The following is an 11782-nucleotide window of genomic DNA, read 5'->3' as shown; positions in this document are numbered from 1 at the left end:
GGGACAAGCTTTAGGAATGGTGAAGTAGTGCTGTAAGTGCCCCTTTTACTCCCTCTCCATGTCCTTCTCCCTCTCAATATCACTGTATTGTCAAATGTAAGAAAAAAAGTAAAATTAAAATAAAGAAAAAACTTAAGGGCTAATTAAAGCTGTGGTGGTAATAATCAACATTAGCTAAATATGATACCATTTCCAAATAATGTTTTGGAAAGTATGAGTTAGTAGTCATATATGCTATACATACGGTATTGTTTAGTTTTCAAGGAAACTGGTGGAGCAAGCAATATTATTCATCCTATTTATCAGATAAAGAAACAGAGGTTGGGGGTGGGTGGTGGCACACCTGGTTAAGTGCACATAGTATGAAGCTCAAGGTCCTGGAAAAGGATCTGGGTTCAAACCCCCGCTCCCCATCTGCAAGAAGATGCTTAACAACCAGGAGGCAGGTCTGAAGGTGTCTTTCTCTCTTCCTTGCTATCTCCCCTCCCCTTCTCAGTTTCTCTCTGTTCTGATCTATCAAGAAAAAAAAGGGAAAAGATGGCTGCCAGGAGCAGTGGGTTCGTAGTGCCAGCACCAAGCCCCAGCAATAACTCTGGAGGTAAAAGAAGAAAAAACAAAAAGAAAGAAAGAAAGAAAAGAAAAAGAAACAAAGGTTAGATTAAGTAAAACAGCTAAATTCAGTCTCCAGTAGCCCATATGCCAAGGCTAAGCAGTGATTATTTGCTCTCTCTCTCAATCTCTTAATATATCTCTCAATCTCTCTCTCATATAAGATAACTAAATCTTTTTAATGAGATAAGTTTGTCATATGATGTCATTATTTTTAAAATAGTTTATTTATTTATTTAGGGATTAATAGTTTACAGTCGACAGTAAAATACAGTAGTTTTTACAAGTGTAACATTTCTCAGTTTTTCACATAAAAATTCAATCTCCACTACGTCCTCCTCTGCCATCATGTTCCAGGACCTGAACCCTCTCCCTCACCCCAGAGTCTTGTACTTTGGTGCAATACACCAACTCCAGTTCATGTTCTTTGTGTTTTCCTTACTCTTATTATTTTTCAAATTCTTTAGTGAGATCATCCTATACTCATCCTTCTCTTTCTGCCTTACCTCATTTAACATGATTCATTCAAGCTTCATCCAAGATGAGGTAAAACATGTAAATTCACCATTTGTAATAGCTGAGAAGTAGTCCATTGAATACCATTATTTTGATGACTTATTCAATCCCCAAACTTCCATAACTTTGAAAATTCATAGTTCTCTTTCAAAATTATAGATTCAAGCAAAAAAAAAAAAAAAAAAACAGTGAGGATGTCAAAGTTGTGTGGCCCAGGAGGCTTTGCTGTGGTTAAAACAGCATAAGATCATAAACAGTGGCTTAATGCATAAGATCCTGAGTTCTACCCCTCGCATCAATTGTGCCAGAATGATGCTCTGGCTGGCTTACTCCCCCCCTTTTTTTCTCAATTAAAAAGGAACTTTGAGGATTAATTCCTCTGCAAGAAAACAGTAAATAAATGTGCAAAAAAGATATTAGAATCAATTTTATTGGAACTTTAAAAATAGTCAGAGAACATTAGAAAATAATTCAAATCTATGTGGTTAAGTAAAACCACTGATAAATATACATAAATATGAAACTTGGTATTACATCTCAACATAATAAAGGCAATATGTGACAAATGAGCCACTAGCATCATGCTCGGTGGTGAAAATTTTGCATATCTACATACAGTTAGGGGAAAGAGAAATCAAGAAGGCAATCACATTTGTGACCACACCCCAAAGTTAAAATATTGGTATCTTGGAGTGAATTTAACAACACTAACAACACAAATGAAAAAGACATTCACAATGAAAACTAAACAACACTAACAACACGAATGAAAAGGACATTCACAATGAAAACTAATAAGACATTGTTAAAAGAAGTAAAAGAAAATATAAGGAAGATAATTTAAAAAAAGAAAATATGAAGATGCGGAAGGGTTTCCTGTGTTTATGGACTGGAATAATAATGACACTGAAATGGCCAGCTTGGCTAAAGCAATTCATTAATTTAATGCATCTATTATAAAAATTCCAGTGATATTCTTCAGGTAAACAGAGTAAACAATTCTAACATCTATGTGGAAGCACAAATGACCATGAGTAGTAACAGGAATTCTGAGAGAAAAGAAGAAGCAGGAGGTACCACATTTAATGACTTCAAACTAAACTTTAAAGTGCTATTAATTAAAACAATGTGATAGTGGAGCAAAATAAGGCATGCAGACCCATGGGATAGACTATAAAGTCCAGAACTAAATCCACGAATGTATGGACATTTAATCCATGACAAAAAAGCCTAAATTGCAGAAAGCTGGACAACTACAGATTTTCAAAAGTGAAAATAGACCATCATTAAACTATCATATACTAAAGTTAATATAGAATAAAGATTTTGATGTTAACCTGAAATTATAAAGTATATACTATAGGAAGCTAGTATCAAAAATTAATTTGGAGATCAACTCCACTTACAAGGGAAAATAAAGAAAAAGTAAACAAGTAATACTACATCAAATTAAAAAGCTTTCATATAACAAAGAAACTACCACAAGAATAAAAAGGCAGCCTAACAATGGGAGATGATACCTGCACATTATACATCTGACAAGGGATTGAAAATTACAGTGGATAAAGAGATTATACAACTCAACAAGAGCAGCAACGATGACAACAACAAAAACAAATGCCAACACAAAATAGAGTAAAAGAAATAGACATTTCACCAAAGGAGAAATTTACATGGTCCTTAGACATACCAAGAAATACTCAGACCTGGGCTGGGAGGTAGCACAGAGGTTTAAGCAAACATGGCAAAGAAATACTCAGACCGCTATCCCTAATGGACATAGATGCGAAAATATTGAACAAAATTCTAGCCAACTGGATACAGCAATATATTAAAAAGATTGTTCATCATGACCAAGTGGGGTTTATGCCAGGATGCAAGGTTGGTTTAATATACGTAAATCAATCAACGTGGTCCACTACATCAATAAATGTAAGACCAAAAACCACATGGCTATATCAATAGATGCAGAGAAAGCCTTTGACAAAGGATTTATGATAAAAAACTTTATGATCAAAACACCACAAAAATGGATATACATGGAAAATTCCTCAAGATAGTGGAATCCATATATAGCAAACCTACAGCCAACATCATACTCTATGGTGAAACACTGGAAGCATTTCCCCCTCAGATTAGGTACTAGACAGAGCTGCCTGCTATCATCACTACTATTCAACATAGTGTTGGAAGTTCTTGCTATAACAATCAGTCAGGAGCAAAGAATTAAAGTGATACAGATTGGAAGAGAAGAAGTCAAACTCACTGCAGATGATATGATAGTATACATACAAAAATCTAAATAATCCAACAGGAAGCTCTTGGAAATTATCAGGCAATATAATAAAGGTATCAGGCTACAGAATTAACATGCAAAAGTTAGTGGCATTCCTTTATGCAAACACTAAGTTGGAAGAAGAAAAAATGCAGAAATCAATTCTTTTTACTATAGCAACAAAACCAATAAAATATCTAGGGATAAATCTAATCAAAGAAGTGGAAGACTTGTATACTGAAAATTATGAGTCACTATTTAAGGAAATAGAAAAAGCTACAAAGAAGAGTAAAGAAATTTTACGTACATGGGTTGGAAGAACTAACATTAATAAAATGAATGTACTACCCAGAGCCATATACAGATTTAATGTTATCCCCATCAAGAACCCAACCACTTTTTAATTAGGAGAATAGAACAAAAGCTACAAATGTTTATCTGGAACCAGAAAAGACCTAGAATTGCCAAAACAATCTTGAGAAGAAAGAACAGAACTGGAGACACCACAGCCGCACATCTCATATTGTATTAAAGGGCTATTGTAATCAAAACTGCTTGGTACTGGAGCATAAATAGACAGTGACCAGTGGAATAGAATTGAGAGCCCACAAGTAAACCCCAACACCTATGGACATCTAATCTTTGACAAAGTCCCCAGACTATTAAATGGGGAAAGAGGAGTCTCTTCAACAAATGGTGTTGTAAAAATGGGTTGAAATGTGCAGAAGAATGAAATTGAACCACTATATTTCACCAGACACAAAAGTAAATTCCAAGTAGATCAAGGACTTGGATGTCAAACTTGGAAACCATCAGGTATTTAGAGGAAAATATTGGCAGAATTTTTTGCCATATAAATTTTAAAGACATCTTCAATGAGACAAATCCAATTACAAAGAAGACTAAGGCAAGAATAAACCAATGGGATTACATCAAATAAAAAAAATGTTCTGCACAGCAAAAGAAACCACTACCCAAACAAAGAGACCCCTCACAGAATGAGAGAAGATCTTTACATGCTATACATCAGATAAGAGGCTAATAACCAAAATATATAAAGAGCAAAACAACAAAGGCAACCAAAGGGGGAAAAACAGTCTCTAGAAGCAGTGGATTCATGGTGCAGGCAACGAGCTCCAGCAATAACCCTGGAGGCAAATACACACACACACACACACACACACACACACACACACACACATATATATATATCACCAAACACAACAATACAAAAAAAAAAGTCCCCATCCGAAAATTATGGGGAGAGGATATGAAGAGAATATTCACCCAAGAAGAGATCTGAAAGACTGACAAACATATGAAAAAATGCTCCAAGTCATTGATTGGCAGAGAAATGCAAATAAAGACAACAGTGAGATATTACTTCACTCCTGTAAGAATATCTTACACAAAAGTTAGCAGCAAGAAATGCTGGAGTAATTGTGGGGACAAAGGAACCCTTCTTCACTGCTGGTGGGAATGGAAATTGGTCCAACTTCTGTGGACAGCAGTCTGGAGAACACTCAGAAGGCTAGAAATTGACCTACAATTCTTCTTCTGTGGATATATCTTAAGGAACCAAACACACCCATCCAAAAAGATTTGTGTATACCTATGTTCATAGCAGCACAATTTGTAATAGCCAAAACCTAGAACTAACCTAGGTGTCCAACAACAGATGAGTGGCTGAGCAAATTGCGGAATATATGCACAATGGAATACTACTTAGCTATAAAAAATGGTGAGTTCACCGTTTTTAGCCCATCCTGGATAGAACTTGAAGAAACTGTGTTAAGTGAAATAAGTCAGAGAGAGAAGGATGAATATGGAATGATCTTACACTCAGGCAGAAGTTGAAAAACAAGAAGAGAAAACACAAAGCAGAACTTGGACTGGAGTTGGTGTATTGCACCAAAGTAAAAGACTCTGGGGTCGGTGGAGGGGAGAGTTCAGGTCCTGGAACAGGTGGCAGAGGATGTAGTGGGGGTGGTATTGTTATGTGGAAAACTGGGAAATATTATGCATGTACAAACTATTGTATTCACTGTCGATTGTAAAACATTAATCCCCCAATAAAGAAATGATGATGATGATAATAATAATAATAGAAATACTCAAGGTCCCCAGGGAACAGCATAGTGGTTATGCCAAATGACTTTCATGCCTGAGGCTCCAAAAGTCTCAGGTTCAATCCTCAGTACTACCATAAACCAGAACTTAACAGTGCTCTGGTCTTTCTTCATCTCTCTCGTTAAAAATAAATAAACACATAAATAAATAAGAAATACTCAAGAAACATCATTATTAGAGAAACACACATTAAAAAATATTGAGGGGACTCCTGCAGGGGGGTCGCTTCACAGGCGGTGAAGTGGGTCTGCAAGTGTCTGTCTTTCTCTTCCCCTCACTGTTTTCCCCTCCTCTCTCTATTTCTCTCTGTCCTATCCAACTACAACAATAATAACTACAACAATAAAACAACAAGGGCAACAGAAGGGAATAAATAAATAAACATTTTAAAAAATATACTGAGATGAAGAGATGCTAAGATTGCTAAATAGAGTGGGTCTGCCTACTTCTCCTCCCAGTATTAACAGTACATTAAATAACATACATAGACAGACTTCCCACAGCAAAAAAAAAAAAAAAAAGTTCAAAATTCAGGCAACAGAACAGAGAAAAAAAATCTCTCCCAAAAGGATACACCCCCACAGACACCTGACAACATACCCCAAGAAGAATATACCTTTAAATTTAAAAACTCTGGACTGTTGAGTGGGTAGCAGATTACACCCAAATCTTAGAACACCAATTCTATTCCTGGAACTCTGCAGCAACATAAAACAGGATACTGAGGTTAAAGAGGGAGAGGGAGAGCCATAAGAGCAGCTGTCCCTGACCACTTGCAGAAGCTTGGTGGAGCTTGGGAAATACTATTTTGCAATTTAGTTTCCATAGCAACAGTCCCTGGAGGTGGAGTCCAGGAGGATCTGTTTCTTAGTTGGCTCACAGACCACCAGATTCTCCTCCATCTACATCTCTGTAGTAGACAAAGCAAAAGTTTAAAAGCTGCAAAAAAAGGGAGAGAGTGAGCTTCAACACAGGATCTCCCCGACCACTTAGAAAAGCTTGCAGGAGCTCTAGTACAGACATTGGAATTCAGTTTCTATTGTACTAGACCCTGAAGGCAGATCTGTCTCTTAGAATTGATACATTGTCTGACTGACCCAGAACCCCACAGCATGTGCAGAGCTGTCACTATCAAGACTGATGACCTGGGGCTGGGTGGTGGTGCACCTGGTTAAGCATGCACATTAATTACAGTGTACAAGGACTCAGTTTCAAACTCCCCTGGTCCCCACCTACGGGGGAAAGCTTTACAAGAGGCAAAGGAGGGTTGTGTGTGTCTCTCTGTCTCTTCTCTATTTCCCTTCCTCTCAATTTTTCACTATGTCCAGTAATAAATAGATCAAAATATTAAAAAGACTGAGGACTCAGTAAAATGTCTTATATGAAGCCCCATTCATAGCTACTTAGCAATTGCTGAACGCCTACAACTCTAAGGATCTGGTCAATACTCAAGTTCAAACATATAGCTAGGGATGAGGTACTCATATGGTTTTGTCAGTGTTTCCTTTTTTATAAATAAAAATTAAGAAAAATTAAATAAAAATTATAAAAAGAAAAAAACTTGGTTTAGCACTATTAGACCAAAGAACAATGAAAAGAAAGCACCAGCATTAATAGAACTCTGTAGAATCCCTGACGGCAACTTCAAAGCTATGGTCTTAAAGTTGCTCACCAAAATGAGAAGTTCAATGGAAGAAAATATAATGAAGTCAATGGAAGTTTGAGAGAAGTCTAACAGAAATAAAAGTAATAAAGAATACAGTAGTTAGGCGAAAAAAATACTGCAGAGAGGCCCATAGGCAGAAAGACAGGATAAAAAGAACAAAATGAGGAAAATATTAGTTATGGGACTGGGCCACATGGTGGCGCACCTGGTTGAGCACAGTCCTTATAATGTGCAAGGACCCAGTTTTGAGCCCCTGGTCCCCACCTGTAGGGGGAAAGCTTTGCTACTGGTGAAGTAGTGCTGCAGGTCTCTCTCTCTCCCTCTCTATCTCCCCCTTTTTTCTTCTTGATTTATGGCTGTCTCTATCCAATAAATAAAGATAAAAAAAGAAAAAAGAAAAGAAAATATTAGTTATGGGATAACAAAAAAAGAACAACTTTTGTATCATAGGAATGCCAGAAGGAGAAGAGTGCAAGAAAGGAACAAAATTCCTCTTGAACAAATATTAGGTGAGAATTTTCCCAAGATAAAGGAGATAGATCCTCAAATCCAGGAAGATAAAAGAATTTTAAACAAAATAAATCCAAACCTAAGCACACCAAGGCATAGAATAATTAAACTGGCAAATATCAAACATCAAGAAACTAAAAAGAAACACGAGAAAAGCAAAAAAAGTTGTTTATTAATAACCCCAAATAGAAGAGTATTGAGAAAGAAACAACAAAATAAGGAGACAAGAGGAAAATAGACAATGTCAGTGAAAAAACTGCATATATCAATAATCACCCTAAATGTGAATGGTGTACATTCACCAATAAAAAGAGTGACTAAGTGTATAAAAAAAAAATAGCAACCAGGACCTGGAGACTGGGTGGTAGTGCAGTGGGATAAGTGCACATGGTGTGAAGCTCAAAGACTGGCTCAAGGATCTGGGTTTGAGCCCCCAGCTCCCCACCTACAGGTGTATCGATTCACAAATGGTGAAGCAGGTCTTCAGGTGTCTATCTTTCTCTCCCCCTCTCTGTGAAAATACCACTAAGATCTAATAATTCTGTAAAAACAATATTAAGTCACTAGTATGAAATTAAAAATTAAATGTCCCAATTAAAAATAAAAGTAGAATCCCAATAAAAAGGCTGAACTTCAGGGGGGAAGCTTCATGAACAGTGAAGTGCTGTTGCAGGTGTCTTTCTCTCTCCCTCTCTATATCTTCTGACCCTCTAGTCTTCTCTGTCTCTAGCCAGTACAATAAAAAAATTAAGGGCTCTCAGGATACACACAGTCATTCACTCGAGAATACTCTATCCAGCTAGGTTGTCACACAGGTTTGAAGTGATACAGAGCTAGCTGTTCAGACAAACATTAGTTAAAGGAATTCATTACCACCAAACTCAACCCTACAAGATATGTTCCAATGATTGATATTAAAGGAAAGCATACAATGATTTCATACATACGTGGTTTTAAAAAGTAGCAACTTATCTTTCATTGTCAACAGCATTATCACTGGGGCTCAGTTCCTGTTTTACAACACTCCACCACACCCAGTGGCCTTTTGGCCCCTTTACATTTCTTTTCTGATAGAGAGAAAAAGGGAGGGGGGAGAGAAGGAACACACCTTCCATCAATGCTTCATGGCTTGTGAAACTTGCCTCCTGAAGGTGTGTGTCAGGTCCTTGAGCATGGTGTGTATTCTACCAAGTGTGTCAGGAAGAGAAACTGGATAGATTAGCATTCCGTAATAATGAGAAGTGATGAGACATCTGGGATACTAAAGGACATTTCTTCATTCAGCCTGAAAACTTCCAGTGTAGTCAGTTTCAAAGAATTACAAGTTGTCTAAGTGGCAATAGAACTATACATTTGTATAATGGAAGAAACACATCAGGGAAATAAGCAAAGTCAAATAAAGAGAAATTATTGGACCTGAACTGTAAAATTGAGGCTACCAAAGGACTGGAGTGACGCTGAGGAATTATTCTGATGCAGTGTCCATCCCCAGGTTTTACCATGCCCCACGAAATCCTAGCAGTGCCCCCTTCAACCAATCCTGGCCCCACACATCACCCCTGGTTGTCACCAAATAAAAAGCCCCCTCACCACCCCCCTCTCTCTCTGGGCTCTCGGCTCCCCCTCTCACAGATCTCTCTCCCCTCTCTCACCCCATGGTCAGGTAGTGGGGACGGCCATTGTCGGCTGACTCCACGTGGCCTGAGCCACCCCCCCCATCCTATAATAAAGATGTGTACCCCCTTGCTCCGGACTTCCTCTCTCTTCTCCGTGGTGCAGCCCGACACCTGGCCACAACAACAACATCTGGCGCCCATCATGTTCTGCACCCATGCCCCGCTGGACGGGCCAGCCTGAGGTCCCCGAAAGCCGCCCAGACACAGGTAAGTGGCATCTGCCCACCTCTGTGGCCCCGCGTTTCCCTCCACCATGGGAAATTTTTCGTTTCATGAGGAGGTGTCCCAGTCATTATCTCCTTCTGTCCTGGCTCAGATTCACGCTCTCAGAGACGGTTTAATTTTCGCTACACCATGGGTTCTCATAGCTATAATCGCGACTTACAAGATATGTACAACGTGGTCTGCCTTGAGGATACGTGACCTTGAGGCTGAGATAGGAGAGTTAAAGCACATGTGCTTAAGACTTAGACGCCCAAAGCGATCAGTGGCTAGACCCAAAAATTCCAATTCCGTTCCCACAGACATGTACACTTGTTAGGACGCTCCTCCTCTGACCCCGCCCCCTGCCACCCCGGGTTCAGCTTCTCCTGAGGCTCTGACCCCGCTCCCTGCTGATACATCATCATTAAGGGACCTTGTGGCTGAGATACGGGAGTTAAAGGATATTTTTTCAGCATTTAAGGACTTTAAACCATGTGCAGTCTGCCCCAAGAGCTCCGTCCCCGTAGATATGTGTTCAGTTTCCCCTGCGGCCACTACAGCAGTTTCCATGGCACCTTCCACTTCTGTAGCTCCCTCTCCCGTGCCATCAGACCAAATCCACACCTTCCCGGTAAACGTGGCCCCTTCTAAACAAAACCCTCAGCCGTGGCAGCCATACACCTCTAAAGGGCTCGGACAACTCAGACAAGCGGTCAGGGAGGACGAATTTCACACTCCATGGACCAAGTCTGCTTTAAGGAGTTTCTACCAGCATCTTAACATGCCCCTGGATTGGAAAGACCTGGCTTGTGCTGCACTCCCAGACCCACTCTATCTACAGTAGAAGGCATGCTTCTGCGATGAGTGCTCTAGACAGTCGCAGGAAAATAGTAACAAACAGGTAGAATGGAATTCTGATGCTTTGTTTGGAGCAGGAGCTTATGAATCTGGAGCTCAGCAGGCAGAAGCCAAGTTTCCAACCACTTATTTTGAACAGGTACGCATCTGCGCAACACAAGCATGGGAAAGGGTGACCCCAACCAATGTAGATTCATCAATTCCCATTAACTCTCTTTGCCAAGCCACTGATGAATCATTGGCAAGCTTCATCTCAAGGGTGAAGACAAGCTTAGAGAGAAAGGTTTATAATCCTGATGTCCGCTCACTACTCCTGCGCTCTTTTGTCTGGGAAGGCATGACACCACAATTCGGTCAGGCATGCCTTAATCTTAAACACCTACACCCAGATAATTGGATTTTAGTGATACAGGAGCTTACATCAGGCAATTACGGGGCACCTGCTATGACACAGGTTTATGCAGTTACCCCACGTAATCAAAACAGGGCCTGCTTTCAGTGCGGTCACCAAGGACATTGGCATAACCAAAGTCCTGATAAGCTGCGATCACACCTCCAGTCAGGGAAGCCACGCCTCCAGTCAGAGCAACCCCGCTTTCAGTCAGGGAGCCAGAGGCCACGTACTGTTTGTCCAAAATGTCATAAGGGGTTTCATTGGAAGAGAGATTGTTGGTCCCAATTTCATAAAGATGGTTCGCCCCTGAATGGTGCAAATTCGGAGCCTGAGATTTTGTGGATCACTCCTGTTTTAGAACGCGGTCACCCTTCTATGACAGTAAAGATTGGCAATATTCCTTTTAAATTTTTGATTGACACGGAGGCAGAAAAGATGATTTTAAGGCAAGAAGAGGTTCCCCAAGATTGGGAACTCCTTCCTGGATCCAGTATACATGGAGTAGGAGGGATGACCCCATCATTTCGCACACGAGATTTGCTCGTGTGGGAAGACCCGGAAGGCTCTACCGGACACTTCTGCCCTTTGGTAGCTAATATTATCACCAACCTACTGGGCAGGGATCTTCTGGAATGTCTTGATGTTAGGATATCCACAGATGCTTCTGCAGAGCATAACACTCGCTCCTGCGAGACCAGGTCTAATCAGCACCCCCAATACTAAATGCCACTCTTCGTAGCCAAACACCCCGATTAAGCTGGCTTTCTAATGAGCCTGTCTGGGTGGGACAGTGGCCTTTACCTAGGGATAAACTAGAAAGTTTGAAAGAGCTCGTTCGAGAGCAGTTGTCATTGGGACACATTCGTCATTCTCGAAGCCCATGGAATACTCCTGTCTTTGTGATTAAAAAGCGCTTGGGAAAATGGCGCCTCCTTCAAGATCTC

This window comes from Erinaceus europaeus, chromosome X (genome assembly GCF_950295315.1).
Source record: "Erinaceus europaeus chromosome X, mEriEur2.1, whole genome shotgun sequence".
In the NCBI taxonomy this organism is placed as follows: domain Eukaryota; kingdom Metazoa; phylum Chordata; class Mammalia; order Eulipotyphla; family Erinaceidae; genus Erinaceus; species Erinaceus europaeus.
The sequence above is the reverse complement of the archived record's forward strand: the minus strand, read 5'-3'. Positions refer to the sequence as shown.